The sequence below is a fragment of the Sander lucioperca genome, chromosome 1, assembly GCF_008315115.2.
Source record: "Sander lucioperca isolate FBNREF2018 chromosome 1, SLUC_FBN_1.2, whole genome shotgun sequence".
In the NCBI taxonomy this organism is placed as follows: Eukaryota; Metazoa; Chordata; class Actinopteri; order Perciformes; family Percidae; genus Sander; species Sander lucioperca.
Genome location: NC_050173.1, coordinates 44778127 through 44795470, shown reverse-complemented (window position 1 = coordinate 44795470; position 17344 = coordinate 44778127). Strand labels below are relative to the sequence as shown.

Below are 17344 nucleotides of genomic sequence, written 5' to 3'. Positions count from 1 at the left end.
ACATAAAAATTATGTAAAATGACTTTCAAATACCCTCCTTTAGGCATTTATTTTATGATTATCCAATCTATTTACGGTAAATTCCTGTTTAATACTGTACAAAAAAGAGAAGATAATGGGATAATACCTTCCAGAAACATTGTAATAATAGTCATTACTTTATATAAACAATATTTGAGAGTATTTACAAGCAACTCTCCAATATATCTACATACTTTTACCATTAATGTATGTTGTTTACTTTAAATAAACATTCATTTATAGTTATAAAAGGCAACTCTCCAATATATTTACATACCTTTACCATTAATATACGAGGTTTACTTTATATATACAAGCAAATATCCAATATATACACATAGTTTTACCATTATTGTATGGGTGTTCACTTTATATAAACATTATTTGCCCGTAATAACAAGCAACTATCCAATATATCTACAGATGGTACCTCATTATTGTATGGGGGCTTACTTTATATAAACTGTTCTTTATAGTAATTACAAACAACTATCCAATATATATATATATACTTTTACCATTATTGTACAGGGTTTACTTTATATAAACATAGTTTTATAGTAATTTAGAAGCAACTCTCCAATATATCTACATACCTTTACTATTAATATATGAGGTTACTTTATATAAACATTGTTTTATAGTAACTTAAAAGCAACTATCTGGTATATCTACAGACTTTTCCTCTTTGAAGTAGGGGGTTTACTTTATATAAACATTATTTGACAGTAATAACAAGCAACTCTCCATTATATGTACATACATGTTTATTTTATATAAACTTCATTTGACAGTAATAACAAGCAACACCAATATATCTACAGACTTTTCTTAAAGTGCATGGGATTTACTTCATAAACATTATTTGACAGTAATTACTATTACTAACTAATATATGTTCACAACTTCCTCATTAGTAAATGGGGTTTTGAATGTACAAAAACCAAAAGGGCTATGTAAAAGTGCAATTGCATCAACTACTTTTACACGCAATAAATATATAATTTTTTCTGCTGACATTTTACAGCATTGTCCAATCCATTCACTGAAGATCCCTATTTGAGATGTATGAGATTTTAAGATGTATCATAACCAGAAAGTATTATAGAATGACCATTTACTGCATGCTTTACAAAGAAATGCACTATTTAAACAGTGCTATCCTTAAAGTTCACATGTGAATAAACTTATGGGAGCAAAAACTGTCTGGTACATTGAATTATAGCAAAAGGGGAACTATGGGCAATTCGGGAATTCATACATGTGTGTTAAAAATGTCAGTGAACATGAACAACTCTCTCCAAAATCTAAAAACTCAAATTTGTGATGTCATCTGATATAATGTCTGGAGCTTTTCCAAAAACAATGAATTGAGAAATATTTGAAAGATGACACTGAGCTCACCCAGGGGGATGTTCAGAGGTAACGGGTAGATTTTCTGTTTCAGAAATAAAATGCTAACATAGAATAAACCTCATTTGGTTTTTTTTTTTATTCTACAAAATTAGTTTCACATTCATTGTCTATGAAGCAGCTTAGTAACCTGATGACATCATAGTTTGAGTCTTACATTTCTGGTTTGTGGCTTCGCCAGAGAGTAGCTCTTAATCAAAAATATCAGAGGTGAGATTAAAGACCATTGCACACCAGGGACGATTATTTCGCATGTCAATATATTTTTTCGAACTGTTGTTTTTGTCACAAGTAGTGTTTACTTATGAGGATCACCAAACAACACGGAGGCTGCTGTCCCAACTACAGACTGTACGTCAGCAAACTTTATTACTCCTTTCAACCTTTACAATGGCAGCGTATGCCAGAAACATTCTTTCCGTTTTTACCTTTCACAATAAGCCCGAGACATATGCTACACTGTTTTGCAGAGGGAATTCAATTGAGTATTAACTGTATACTCAATTAGAGTTAGAGGAAACTCAATAAATAGCTTACAGTAGCTTAGTGTTACAGCTTTTCCTGGGACGTATCTGAAGTTAACCCCCGTCCCTCCACTCAGCAGCCTGGAAACCAGACAGGACACCTTTTGGTGCTTTTGAGGAGCTGCTGCATTTATTTGTTGTCAAACTGCAGAATCTAGCTGCTGTACAATCACTTCATATCTTCACCACTAAACGTTAACTCTCTTCTGCTCCGACTGCTCTCTCTTTCTCGTCCGCTCACACCACATCTTCCGTCACTTTCTCGCTCTCTTCAGCATCTGTCCTACTGACATTGTAGATGAGCTGGTGTGTATATCCAAACCTTATATTGAAAACTGTCACAAATTTCCATTGCTGCCGGTGTGAATAGTTTTGGTGTGAAATATTCACAGGCGATTATTTTGCATATTGGCGTCACTTATTCGTCACGCCCCCAGTGTGTAACGGTCTTAAGTCACACGTGCAAGTCACAAATCTTAACCTTCACCGTCTTGAACAAGTCCCAAGTCACTGTGTTTAGACTCAAGTAAGGCTGTACCAACAAAAAGGGGTGTAAAAATGTTACAAATCCAAATCCGGTTCGTTTTATTTACAAGCACAGACCAGGTAAAGCAACCGTTAACAATGCAGGGGCCCATTTCAGGAAGGAGGTTTAACAAACTCTGAGTGTAACCCTGATATCTGAGTTGATTTACCCTGAGATGGGAAACTCTGAGTTTTCAGTTTCAGGCAGCATGAATGGAGCCATGATACTACGATTCACCATGGTAACAACCACAAACAAACTGGTGGGCAGAAATCCTGCACATACAGCGAGTTTGAACATGTATTTAGTTAAAAAAGCAACACAGCGGCTGCTTTAAAAGAGAGAATTTGCGTGGGAGAAAATTGCAGCTAGAGTAAATGCGTTAGTTCCAATATAGTGTATTAATATCATATTTAATCATAAGTATAATATTACTGGTGAAATGGTATTGAACCTATAATCTATAAAAGTCCTAGGCCTACTAATCCCATTCTGAGGCTGCAGCACCATCATCAACAGAACTATAATTCATAATCTTATATTTCAAAGGGTTTACATCATTCACCTGCAATACTGTGGAACTCTTTTTTAATGGCTCTTGCTGGTTTGTGTCCAGGGAACACTACACAAACGTTTAAAAAAACGTTTCAGAGTGAGTCCCACTCTTCTGACGGCGCTTTGCTACAGTAGCTTTACCAATATGCTCCGCATCACCAATGTTGTAAAGAAAACTGTTGTTTGCAAAAAAATGTAATGTGACACAAATAATGTGCTGGGATGTAGAGCATGTCCACGATGGGTGACGTTAGTGATATGAGGATGATAAGGTTATGTAAGCTACATAACTGATAGACTGGGAAGAAAAAAACGGTACCGCTCAAATAGGTATTTATCTGGAAATTAAAATGCGTCGGGGCCTCAATATCATCTCCTGACGTATGTTTAACTCCCTGCGAAGTAATACAGCTTCTACATCACCGGGATCGTCGACAAAAGGACATTGCATGTTTTGAGAAAAAAAAACGTTTTATAATCTGCCTAACATGGTTAATAAACCAACCCTGTTTTTTTATTCATGCCGATAACAAACTGCGCTAAAATGCGCCTGATACAGACTGCAATTATGAATGATGAAATGAAAGAGAGCTGTGTCAGAGGGAGGAGACTGAAAGAAGAAAACCTGTTCCCGACTAGGTTAGGTTCACAGAGTCCGAGGTTAGGTTACTCTCTTTCTGAAACGGAAAACCCAGAATTACCCTCATTTCAGGGTTAACAAACTCAGAGTTTTCACTAAACCTGCTTTCTGAAACGGACCTGTCATTCGGTACCTCCATTAGCTGTACGTGTGTTTGTGAACTCCTTTGCTGCCTCCTTCTTAGCCTCTGCTGGGCTCCCTCTTGCTCTGGGCTATCCTTTTCTCAGCCATCTGATGCACGAGTCTTCAACTTCACCCAGGCTATACAGACCGTAAAGCAGGTTCTCAGGCTGGCTGTGGGAGAGCTGTCTGGTCTGTTGATCCTTGTCAAACTGAACACAGAATGAGAGCCATAACATGGGTGAGAAAGATGTGGTAAGGTACAGATGATAACGTGTGATACTGTAGGGTGAACATCTATTTACTTTAGCTTTCTTTATCTTCTTGATCTTCTTATCTTGGTATCCTCCTTTCTTCCATCTTGCCTAAACAAGGATTAAAGAATTAGGGTGAGATTTGAACATTACTGTAACAGTAGTATACATAGATTTATTTGTGGAGGCTTGCCAGCATTGACCACCAGGTATTTATTTATTTTGATTTACAGCAAAAATTAAACTTAAAATACATATTTAATTACAGACTGAGTGCAATTGTCTGGAGGAAGAAACAGTTATAAATAGAGCAGGTAGCCTATATCTTATTTCTGAGTTTGTTCAATTCCCTGTCCATTTATTTTTATGTGGAAAGCGGGAATGGAAATATTCTCTCTGGAAAGACAGAATGGTAATGTTAAGTTGGACACACTGAATCATGAGTGAAAATAACGATCACGTTCAAATTAAGATGTTGTGGTCCACAAAGCAGACGCTCCGTTTAATGTCAAGTTGTAACTTGTTGTTGTTACAACGTGTGGTTCACTGTTCATAAAGTAGAACCAACGTGAAGTTAGTCAGCTGAGATAGCTTATGTAAACTTGAGGCATAACCTAGCTAGGTGGTAACGTTAAACGGCGGGTTACCGGTTAGTTAACAGTAATGTTAACTACTAGCGTTAGGAGCAACGGAGCGTTATAACGTTTCTTTAATTACTAGTATTAGCTAGTACCCAGCAAATCAAGCTGACCTGCTAAACTGTCTAGTTAACTGTTATATATTTAGCTAGCTAGCTAGCTAAAATTACGATTGGTGCATGGTTCACATTCAGGGCTAACATTACATAAGGACAGTCTTAATGTAACGTTAGCTAACGCCAGACACACTTTGATAAGGCACATAAACGGCAAATGCTAACGTTATCCCTGCTGACATTTTAAAATTGTGAAACGTATGCAAGTGTTATCTTAACTCGTGTCCAGTTGATATCTCGTGAGGAAACTGCATGTACATAAAAAGAAAAGTATTACTTTACCTTAAGTGAAAGCTGAATGTGAATCATCGTGGAGAAGTCCTGACTCCTGCGTTACATTATTATCCACACTGTCTCTGCGTCGAGATGAGTTTGACGTTAGCACAGCCCCCCCATGAAGTCAAACAATATCATTGGTCAAGATCGTCTCTGCCCGGCATGATTCATCCAATGATTGTGCAACATTCAATTATTTGAATCTGCGCGCACTTTCCTGAAGCACGTAGCCTAGACTAAAGAGACCATTTCTGTTTACATTTCTGTTTTTTCAACCATTTTAAGGTCTTACATCGCTTCACGCCCTGATTATCAATGTTCACGTTGATGCTAGAAGCCTTGGTTGAACTGTTGAGCCCTAGCATCCCTTCCCAGTCTTTCACACATTGCATGTATTGCTAAATTGAAAAAAATATATTGCACACCAATGTAAAGCTTTATTCATACTGTGTCCTCCCTGTCTTTATTCACCGTATATTACCTCAGCCCATGAAAAACTCTTTGTTCCCTTTGACCTGTAGAAAGTGGGGAGAGGCAACATGATTTGAGGGAGCAGTAGACTGCACAATGACCTTGCATTTTGTTGAACACTGTGACTCACTTTGGGTCTTAATATTAAGAAAAATTGTTTTAACAACAATTTCAACTTCATAAGGAAAAGAACGTGTATGCTACATATTCTATTTGAAGTACACCAAATACATTAAAAAGAGGTCTGTCCCGCATGCATATTAGTTTCTGACTGTGGGGAATTGGGAAAAACAGTAAAAACGTCCCCAAATTTCTGAATTGCTTATTTTCATAACATTCACTGAGCCTTGCCTAAAACAGTTTGGAGTTTGTATTGGAAGACTCCAACGTTTTTAAAGTGGATTAACAGCCTTTTATGAAAAGCCTACTCCTTCAGTTTTGAAATGAAATAACAGATAAATTCTCAAATAAGCATAATGTTGCAGATGTCCATACTGTTTGTCGGTAGGCATGACTTTCATAGGAGGGGACACACTTTCCTATCAACGCAGGGTTGAATTAAACTGTATGAGGGTTGGAACTAGCGGAACAAGTTAGGTTAGGTGGTGTGCAAGTTAGGCAAGCAGGTACATACTGTATTTGAGGTACTGGTGTGCATTAATATTGATTTTCCACCCCTTATAAAAGTGTAGCATAGCTGTGGCACAGGCAATCCATTTAACTTATTAATGTTACACCTTAATGAAATACACATTGCCCAATATGTGCATCAATGCCTGTGTAACCATTGCAAGTCAATGGAAATTGTATTGTAATTTCAGAGGCAGGGGTGGTCAGATCACCGAGGTCTTGGTGAGGCATTTAAGGTACCGGACATGCGTGAATATTCATTCTACCCCACATAAGGGGGAAGCTCATGCTCTGAGCTGTTTGCATGACATAGACAGGAACAAACATCAAAAGCCAGAGTGGACACAGTATGAGACATCACCGCAGACATCAGCAAAGTAAGCAGTCAATGGAAAAAGATGTTGGGCCATGAATCTGAAATAGGCCCATGGCCTCCACGGAAGTGAAATGAGGCAAGAACATCAGATGGCCCCTAAAATATTAGGATGGTGAAGATGTAGGCTTACCCAGGCTGTAGGCTGCCTGGCTCTCTGTGTACTGTATCGTCATCCTGTAGGCCTATAGGGTTGTGGGCCTATGTGATGTGAACTGTGGCTGCACGATTCTTTTGTCAACTAATTCACCAGACCAAAACATGATTATATAGTGATGAGCATATCACAGACTTGGACTAAAATAGACATCATGTACATCCAAGGCCTGTAGTTTAGGTTGACTCTTGTCTCTTATGCATTCCCATAACTGAAGCTATGGCTTTGTTTCCACAAATATTTAGGTGAAAGAATGTTTATTTTTACAAAGACAGATCTAAATACAGCATCTTTGTCACCAGTGGTGATTTGGTGCAGTAGTCCTATAGCTTTTTAAGCTTGTGTGCTGCCAAGTGTTTTACTGTTTGTATTACCATAAATATGCTTGCAAAATACTACAGTAGTGTAGTTTCTAATTACATTGATCCAACTATAATTGAGAACAATTGCTTGTGGGTTTTTGCTGTGGAGTTGTTGAGGCCATGCAGTGAGGGTTCATGTCAGCCTCATTCAATGCATTAAACGGTATGGCTGGTCCTACCTGTCTCAGTACCTCTGTTAACCCCTCTTCAAATAACTGCAAAGCTAAATACAAGTCCTACTCTATTGCTAGAATTTAGTAGACTTGCATTAAGAGACACTGGCCAGGATGAAGTTTGACAGCGATTAAAACACTAACACACAGTATGAGACCACATTGAATAAGCTAAAATGGATCCCTATACATTATACCAATATTTACCCTCTGAAGAGTCTCTGATGCATATATTGGATAGTTAATTGTAAATATTGTCAAATATTTTTACAAAGTAAACACACAGTACATTAATGGGATAAGTCTGTAGATATATTGAATAGTTGCTTTTAATCACTATAAAGTATTGTTTGTATGAAGTAAACCTGATATATTAATGATTAAAGTACAGTATATTAGATAGTTTCTTTTTAACACTATACAATATTGTTTATATAAAGTAAACCCTTATACATTTATGGGGAAAAGCCTGTAGACATAATGAAGAGTTGATTGTAACGTTTATATAAAGTAATGACTATAAAATAATGGTTCTGCAAGTTATTATCACATATTGTTTTTTGTACAGTAGAAAACCAGTATTAAACAGGAATTTACTGTAAATTGATTGGATAATCATGTAAAATAAATGCCTAAAGCTTTTAAAATACTATTAATGGGCTGTCAAATAGGGTAATTTTACATTAATTTGACATGTAAATAACTATAAATTAATGTTTATTTAAAGTAAACAACATACATTAATGGTAAAAGTATGTAGATATATTGGAGAGTTGCTTGTAAATACTCTCAAATATTGTTTATATAAAGTAATGACTATTATTACAATGTTTCTGGAAGGTATTATCCCATTATCTTCTCTTTTTTGTACAGTGTTAAACAGGAATTTACCGTAAATAGATTGGATAATCATAAAATAAACGCCTAAAGGAGGGTATTTGAAAGTCATTTTACATAATTTTTATGTGTTTTACATCCAGGAATCTGTACTTTAACAGGGAGTTCTTGTGGATGGATTGAATAATCTTGTGAATTTACCAAAGAAAACCGTATGAAAACAGCAGTTTTCATTTAAATTATGTAATTTTAAGGTATTTTGCAATATTTTTCAGTGTTTGTACAGATTTATACATTTGTTTAACATTCTAAATATGTTTTTTGATTACAATTCTTTTTAAATCTACAGTAGTTGGACTGTGAAAATACAGAAAATGTACAGTAGATATCTGTATTTTAAAAATAAATTCTTTGTAGAATAACATAAGGTTTTTTACTGTCATTTCACGGTAAGTGTTTGGCAACTTTTGCTGCCAGACTTTTTACCGTTTTTTCACGATTGTTTTTTAACGTTTCTTTACATTAAATTTAAGGTTTAACAGTAAAAAACCAGAAAGAGGCCTCAATTTTACACACCATAAAATTATGTTTTTTTTTTTGTCTTTTTACATAAAATTCAATGTAATTTAACTTTCAAGACCGTTAAGCAATGGAATTATCCTGTTAAACAACTATATTATCTCATTATATCAATTTACAGACTAAAACCTTAAATTAATGGGTTTTTTTTTAAATAAAAGTATTTTTCTGTATTTCTCTGGCATTAACACTTAATGTAGAAAAAACGGAAAAAATCCGTAAAATTATACAGTGAATTCCAGTGAAATAACTTCTTTTTTTTTTACAGTGTAGGTGAGAAGCTGCAGCTAATGGGTGTCGTGCAAGACACCCATTAAGACCAGAGAGATGGTGATTGACTTTAGGAGAAAGGGAACGGCTCCGCAGCCCCTTTACATTCTGGGTGGAGATGTGGATATGGTTGAGGAGTACATACTGTATACCTGGGAGTTAACATCGACAACAGGCTGAACTGGAAGACCAACAGCACTGCTGTATACAAGAAAGGGATGAGCAGATTATATTTCCGAAGGAAGCTGAGATCCTTCAACGTGTGCAGCAGAATGATGGAGATGTTCTACCAGTCTGTTGTGGCCAGCGCTCTGTTCTCCTCAGTCCTCTGCTATGGAAGCAGCATCAGAGCCTGCGACACAAACAGACTGAACAAACTAATCAGGAAGGCTGGCTCCGTTATCGGCTGGAAACAGGAGACATTTGAAGCTGTGGTGGAGATGAGGTCACTTAACAAACTGTTATCTATCATGGATAACCCCGACCACCCTCTACACCCCCCCCCCCGGTTCACCAGTGGAGTACCTTCTCTAAGAGGCTTTGACAGCTTCGATGTCGCACGGACCGTTACAAGAAATCATTCCTGCCTCATTCCATAAAACTGTACAACACTAAACAGCTGTGTGTGAGATAACTATCTCATTACCTCACACATTACAATATTGCACTATTATGCTACTTGCACACTGGTCACTTCATATTTAACATGTAATATTATACATTTTTTATTTTGTGATATATATATATATATATATATATATATATATATATACTATGTATGTAGGTTGTAAATTGTATTGTACACTTGTATATACATGTACATTCTTGTTCATCATATTTTTCAGTAGTTCTGGCATTTTTTTTAACTTTGCTATCTTATTTTATTTAATCTTATTTATTTATTTTAATCTTATTTATTATTTCTAGTATACTTCTCGTATTTTTGGTTTGAGTGTGTGTGAGTATGTGTGTATGTCCTTGGTAACTTGCTACTTGCTGCTTGTAACAGAATAATTTCCCAATTTGGGATTAATAAAGTCCATCCGTCCGTCCGTCCATCCGTCCGTCCGTCCGTCCGTCCGTCCATCCATCCATCCATCCATCCAATCCATCCAATCCATCCATCCATCGTGCAGCCCTAGTCCCTGCAGGGTTCAAAATTCACTTTTTCTTTCACCAGCCAAATGGCTAGTAAATGTTCAGATTTTACCAGCCCCTCAATAGATTATCACTGGTTTTTTTTTACTGGTGAATGAAACAAATCTACCAGAAACTTGCATATTTTTCCAGCATTTAGCTGGTAAATGGTGCAAATTTTCAACCCTGGGTCCCTCACATTCATCTGTAGGCTAATTCAAAAGCTAGGAGATGTCAAGGTTTACCCTCAAGCTATTCAACTTTCACTGCCATTCATCAGGGTTTGTAGACGCATAAAGATCTGCAGTCAGTCACACCTTCAAATTCCAGACGTAAAGTACATGCTGACATTTAAGTCAGAACACAAGAAGAGGGTGTTGAAATGGCTAAGTCTGTAAGCATAGTCGAGGCTCTGTGAGCTCAAGGGAAAAAATGAAGAAAACTAGAACACACCGAGAATTAGGTGTTAACGCGAGTTTATTACCTGGTGGGAAAATGTCTTTAGCGTGGCATCAGGAACATATCACAACATACGTTTTTGTTTGTATTTTCTTTTTTTTTGGGGGGGGGGGGCGCAATGTTTGTTAAAAGCATAACATGTGTCAAACACTTCTGAGTTAAGTATTGTGGTGCGCCAGCCTACAAATTTTATCCTACAGACTAAAAAAAAAAAATCTTTGTTTTGTACAGATCCTTGAAAACATCACATTATAATCATTTAATTTTTAATTTTAATATTTTTCTAGGAAAATAAGAATAATGATAAAAAAAACAAAATTCCCTCCAATATCGTGGATCATATTGCAATCGTAATATCAGTCAAAATAATCGTAATTAGATATTTTCCTCACATCGTGCAGCCCTAATATTGAGATATGAATAGTGATATAGTAAATTGAAATGTTTTAATTGAGAAGGTGATCATTGGGAAGGTGGGAATGTCTGTATGGCTAATTAAGTTAAATAACTACTAAAGTACTCAATTTCATCACATAGATATCTGTGGACATTATGAGATGCTCTCTATGATTTTATCCTGCAACTGAATGCACCAGAAAAGGAAAGAGAATGGGAGCAGCCACGGATGACACACCTTTTAAAATCGGACATAAAATGCCGCTAACACACGCACGTAATGCACAAATTCAGAAGCACAGAAAGTTGACTGTAGAATTTGTTGTATTATTCAGCTCACAGGCGTTGATGTTTGTGAAAAAATGAATACGAAGCAAAATAAACTCAACTCTCCATGAATAAATAAAACTTTAAAAAAAACCAAACACACTAGAAAGTAGGTTAGCTAAGGAAGATAAAAGTGATCAATATGAGTGCATAAATAGAACTTTATGTCGCTGCCAGGGAAAGGGGGGAGGTGCTGAGCGTAGCCTTTGTTGTCGCATGACAGAGTTGTGACGGTTGATAACAGCGTGTGGATGTGGAAATTATACAGCGATCTGTGGATTTCAAACACCGATGGCCTTTCTTAGCAGAGGAACTGGGCCGTCGGCACGCGGGAGGGTTAGGAGGAGGAATTGCTGCCAGATTCTGCAGGCCTGCTGCTTTCTAGCAACACACCCGCTGATGGAGAACAAACTGAGAAAATATCTAAAGGGAAAGAGAGGGCAACATGCTGAGGGAAAATAGCCGATTTAGCAGACAACAAATAGAAAACACAGTTTTGGGAATTGGGAATATTATTTGCTAAAATTCACATCAAAAAGGCCACATTATCTCCATCCTTTTCTTTTCAATTTACTACTGAATATGGATTTTACACAGTAACAGTAAAAATGATTTGCTGCCGAAAGCGGGTGAGGGAACATGCCAGAAGTAAATAAATGGGATCTCAACATTCATCGGAGACTCGTACTTTGATGACAACTTCCCGTTTATTATCAGCATTCACTTTTCCTCACTTATCAAGGACTTGAGTGCTTTATATTTTCAAGTGTTGGTTCATTTGCCATGTCCATTTCCGAAAGGTCACACAGTACTCATCACCGTTCATTCATCCACGTGACTGCAAGAAGTCTTGCGAAGAGGAAGGTCAAGTCATGCAGCACAATACCACGCTCAGCCTCTGCTCACAGGGTACAAACCCTGTAGCTGTGCGGCCCACGTAGAATGTGAATGATCCTTAAAAATGGTGATTTGTTTGTTTAAGACAAGGTCAGACTAGATGCAAAAAATACAATTTATGTCCAATGGCAAAGGCTTTTGCAGAATCGTCTAATATTGTCTGTTTATCTAGTGGGCTGGGACACGGATTAGGGATGTCACGATAAAAAATGTTGTGGCCCCAATCCGAGTCAGTTGATATTTTTTATCATTCAACAAACTGAATGAGCAATTTGTATCTAGTCTACATCCACGACGTTCCACTTCCAGGATTGCTCCAGTGTTGCCGGAAATTCTGCCGGACGTCACTCTTTTCGGCTGTATACCTTCTGATTTCTTTGTGTTGTAATTTTAAACTACGGTTGCTTTCTGAGGACTATGGTTAACTGCTCCTCAGATCTCTGCAGGGTAAATCCAGACAGCTAGCTAGACTATCTGTCCAATCTGAGTTTTCTGTTGCACGACTGAATCTACCTATAAACTTACACGTTCCACCAAAACAAGTTCCTTCCCGAGGCTATTTTGCAGAGGCGCCGTGGCTCCGCTCGGTGCTTAGCACCGCCCAAGACGATTGTGATTGGTTTAAAGAAATTCCAATAAACCAGAGCAAGTTTTTCTCCCATCCCGGAATGCTGTGTGGACTAGCCAGACCCTCCTCCGCAGCGCTGTGGAGGAAGGTCTGGCAATGCGTGACTAATTTGTATCTGACACAAATTACTTAAATTATTGATATGATATGTATGAAAATTGACATGAAGCAGTCAGCTAGAGAGAGTTATTGGAACTCCAAAGTGGAGCTAAAGTGTTGTTATTGGACCTTCTTTGACCTCATAAACAACATTCAGCCAGGTACAGACACCGGCTTGCAGAGAGCACACAAACACCAAGTTTAATTTGGGCCATCAAGTTACTCACTGAATTAACGTTAATTAGCAACAGCTGGTATGAACCTACCGCCAGCAACGTGTGTCATTTTAACCGCTGAAACGCAGAGACTTGTTATCGAGTTTGGCGGATCCGTGGATTTTGCCGACCCGGGTGTAATTACGGAGTCAATCACCGGTGCGACCGAATAATTCTTCACATTCACACACTCCAATCTTCACTCGCATATGGAGCGAAATGCTTGCAGTGTGGAGCCTGGCTGTTATTAAGGAGAGCATTATTTCAGCAATATCGCTGTATTAAAATATCTTTTTTGGACATCCAGGACAAAGTTGGCCACACAGACAGGAATCCGCGGGGTTATGAGACTTGCTGACACTAGTAAACACCCCTGACAATATCTACAGAGGCCCTTTTATTAGTTTAAAGTACATGTATTAGTTTATATAACATTGTCAGAGTTTTTCATATGTTGTCCCTTTACTATGGATTAAAGAATACATTTAATATCACTTTTTAAAATCTTGATTGAATACACGTGTTAGTTCAATTCTACTTAGATTTATTTTGGCAATGTTCACGTGACATCTGGCCAAACATGCACTAGAAATTAATACCGGCAGGGATTATTTGAATGGATCTACTCAGAGGAAACATAATTTTTGATGCAACACCGATCTGAACCACTGCTAACACAGCCCACAAAGGTGTGTCCTTCAGAGGACCAAAATGAAATATCACTTTTTAAGTCAACACATCCACCCAAAAAAACTACTTGTAAAGTCAAACGTTCAAATTAAAAGTTCATCACCCTCAAATGCTCCAAAGTGGTAAACAATTGGTGGAACAAGCGGCAACAAAACTGCACAGCCTTGTGATTAAACATGTCCAGGCTGCTAACAAAAGCAAACCGAGACAAATACCCATTAGCGGTTTTTTCATTGGTGCAGTTCATGTGATGGATTGACCAGTGATTGACAACCCCCTGAAGGCAAACACTTGACATAAATACAATATGGTATTTCCTGACCTTTTGACTTAACGAGGACTGCCTGAAAGCACCATAAGGGGCAACTCAAGAAATAAAATAGTTTATTGCTCTGAGCTGTAAATTCACCACTTCTAAGCAGAAGGCAGAAGATAACGTTATCTCAGAGGCTGACTGGTCAAGGCCTCTTTTCCTCCGGGCTGTTACGTGAATGACACACAGATATACCTTCCTTTGAGACCGGACGACCCAGAAAGCTTAGCTGCTGTTTTAAACTGTCTGTTGTAAACTGATGTTAACGGTTGGATGTCACAAAACTTTACTCAACTCAATAACTCAAAATCAGAAATCATACTGTTTAATCCCCCAAATCCTGCAAGTCTCGCTGAGAGTAACCTTGGTCCCCTGTCTGCCAATATTGGGGAGTTGTATTTGTTGTAAGTTGTAAATTTGGGAGTTGTATTTGACTCAGATTTAACATTCCATCCCCACATCAAGCAGGTCGTACAGTCCTGTTTCCTTCAATTATGAACCATCTCCAGAATAAAATCCATGCTCTCCCGCTCTGACCTGGAAAAAGTAATTCGTGCAATTATCTTCTCCAGACTCGACTACTGTAACTCCCTCCTCTCCGGCATCAGCTAAAGGTCACTCTCTCGCCTCCAATTGGTACAAAATGCAGCAGCTAGGCTTCTCACTGGTTTTAACAGACATCATATTACCCCATTCCTGGCTTCTCTCCATTGGCTCCCTGTTTGTTTTAGAATTGATTTTAAGATTTTACTGATCACTTTTAAAGCCTGTATGGGTCTGGCTCCTAGCTACATAGCAGAGAGGTTGTTCCCGTATGAGCCAGTTCGTAGCCTTAGATCCTCGAGCAGGGCCCTTTTAGCTGTTCAAGAGTCAAGGCTTAAAACTAAAGGTGACCGTGCTTTTGCCATTAAGGCCCCTCGACTTTAGAACGATCTGCCTGAGGACATATTGGGCTCTCAGGATTAGTGGACTCTTTTAAGTCACTTCTCAAAACTCATTTGTTTAAACTTTTTTGTAACGTTGGCCTTACTGTTTGGCTGCCTGTTAGTTTTACTGACCTCATCTGCCTTGCTTATCTGTCAAAGCACTTTGTAAACTTTGTTTTTAAAAGGTGCTATATAAATAAAGTTATTATTATTATTATTATTATTATTACATAGAGGCCAATAAACATTTACTTTAGTGCCCGGACAAATTTCAGACATTTTGTTGCACGTTCAGAAAATGGCAGAAAATGTCCAACAACTTCAGAAAGCCCACGGCTATGTCCTTCATATTATTTGTTTCGTTCAACCGACCACCCACGACCCAGAGTCGACTACATCAATTGATCACAAAGTCATAGATAAGGTTACAGAATTAATATTTTCTTATATAATTACAAACTATATCTATTTAGTGTTCTATAAAATGGACATTATTCATACTAATCAACAATGGAAATAATCCCTTTGATCAAACATGTGTCCCCTCTGTGCTGCAATTAACATGTCATTCAGTCCCAGGTGGGAAGGGTTTCTAAGATGTAGGCCATCCACCCCGAGGCAACAGGTCGCTCTGTCAGTCAGGATTTCAGTCAATCACAGCTTCCAGGTGTGGAAATTGAAGTATTAAACTGTGGGCTATTTGAACTGCTGCCCCCAAATATCTCTATCTCTCTCTCACACACACACACACACACACACACACACACACACACACACACACACACACACACACACACACACACACACACAAAATGTGATGGGCTGGCTAGATAGGCTGTGCATGTGGAGCCTGTGGGCTGCCACAAATTCTATGAGGTGCTTGAATACTCATTAAGCTTAGTGTATAAAGGGTTGGGGGATGCTGACAGAAGACAGATTTTTACATTTTTAAGGGTATGAAGAGGATCTTAAGACTGTGTGTGTGTGTGTGTGTGTGTGTGTGTGTGTGTGTGTGTGTGTGTGTGCGGTACTTTCTGATAGATAGGCTGCATTTAAAAACATATAATTTTCAGCATTGAGTATTGCTTTAATAATTAATAAGGTAAACATTATAAATGTGAATATGAGTGAATCACTTTGGGTTGAAAAAGATAACAATGGCAAAAAATGAACAGTGGCCTACTTTATCTTAGATAGACTACACAGACACAGAGACACAATTGCACTATTCTGGCAGGGGATGAAAATCAATACTATGTCACCATCTTGTGGTTAAAGGCAGAACATTATTCTCAATGTAAATCTCATCTCATCATCTCATTTGACTTGCATAACTGTACCAAATTAAAATGCATAATGTCCATGAAATATGTTGGCTGGGTTCAATGTCATGTAATGCCTGAAGATCCAGAATCTATCAGCCCCAATAATCATGCTGATGCCTACATAATGTAGATAAAAAAGTATATAATAGTATAAGAATATAATAATACAAACAGGTCATAACTTGGTAATAATACCTACTATTGTAGAGCACATCTTGGGGAAAAATTACTGTACTGGGGACACACTCCTACTAGCAGTAGAGATACTTTGGCTTTACTGTTGTCAGTGGTGCACACAGGTTGCTTTTTTCTGCATCATGCTTTACCATAAGCTGCTTTTTAGTGAGCCAACTGATCTGGAACTGATTTATTTAAGTGAATAGAAAAGCATGAGTGCATCGTACCCACATGTTCTCCTTCAAAATGGAATAGGAGATCTAGTAAAGTGAGATGGATCAATCTAATCCCATCAATCCACCGGATACACAGCAACAGGCTAGGGCACATCAGCAATACAGCAGGTAGTTATAAAGGTAAGCACATTAAGCTTACAAAAACCCATGACATAGAGCTTGAGCTCAGCAGTTTAAATGTAGGCCTAATTAATAAAGATTACTAAATCAAGCTGACAAATAACCCCATTGTTTTTCCCATGAAGACAATACTACAGGTCATTAAATATCTGAATGGTTTTGTGCAATACAACAGTCATATTTACACCCTAACCAATCACCTTGAACTACAGAGTTAACAACTCAACTAAATATTTCAAAGATGAGCACTTCTATTTCACCACCATGTAAATCAACAGCATGAAAGCCTCACAATGCACAGGTCTGCCAAGCAACAACCAAAAAAGAGCTCATGGCAATTTACAATTAGGCTAATACAAAGAGTCCTGCACATAATAGGCAAAATGATATGAGCAGAAATTAGCAGCTAAAAAACACGAACCAAACGGAGCAGCTGAACAGAGAAATCAACTTGTGATTAGCAT

The 17344-nt window shown here is 37.7% G+C and overlaps 1 long non-coding RNA gene across 1 annotated transcript; it reads right to left on the bottom strand.

The window, feature by feature from the left end:
• Window positions 1–3716: 3716 nt before the first annotated feature.
• LOC118495768 lies at window positions 3717–5122 on the bottom strand. Its single transcript, XR_004898203.1, has 3 exons — window positions 5090–5122; window positions 4105–4164; window positions 3717–4011 (listed from the first exon to the last, which is right to left on the bottom strand). It is a non-coding gene; the product is annotated as an uncharacterized LOC118495768 (long non-coding RNA).
• Window positions 5123–17344: the final 12222 nt, after the last annotated feature.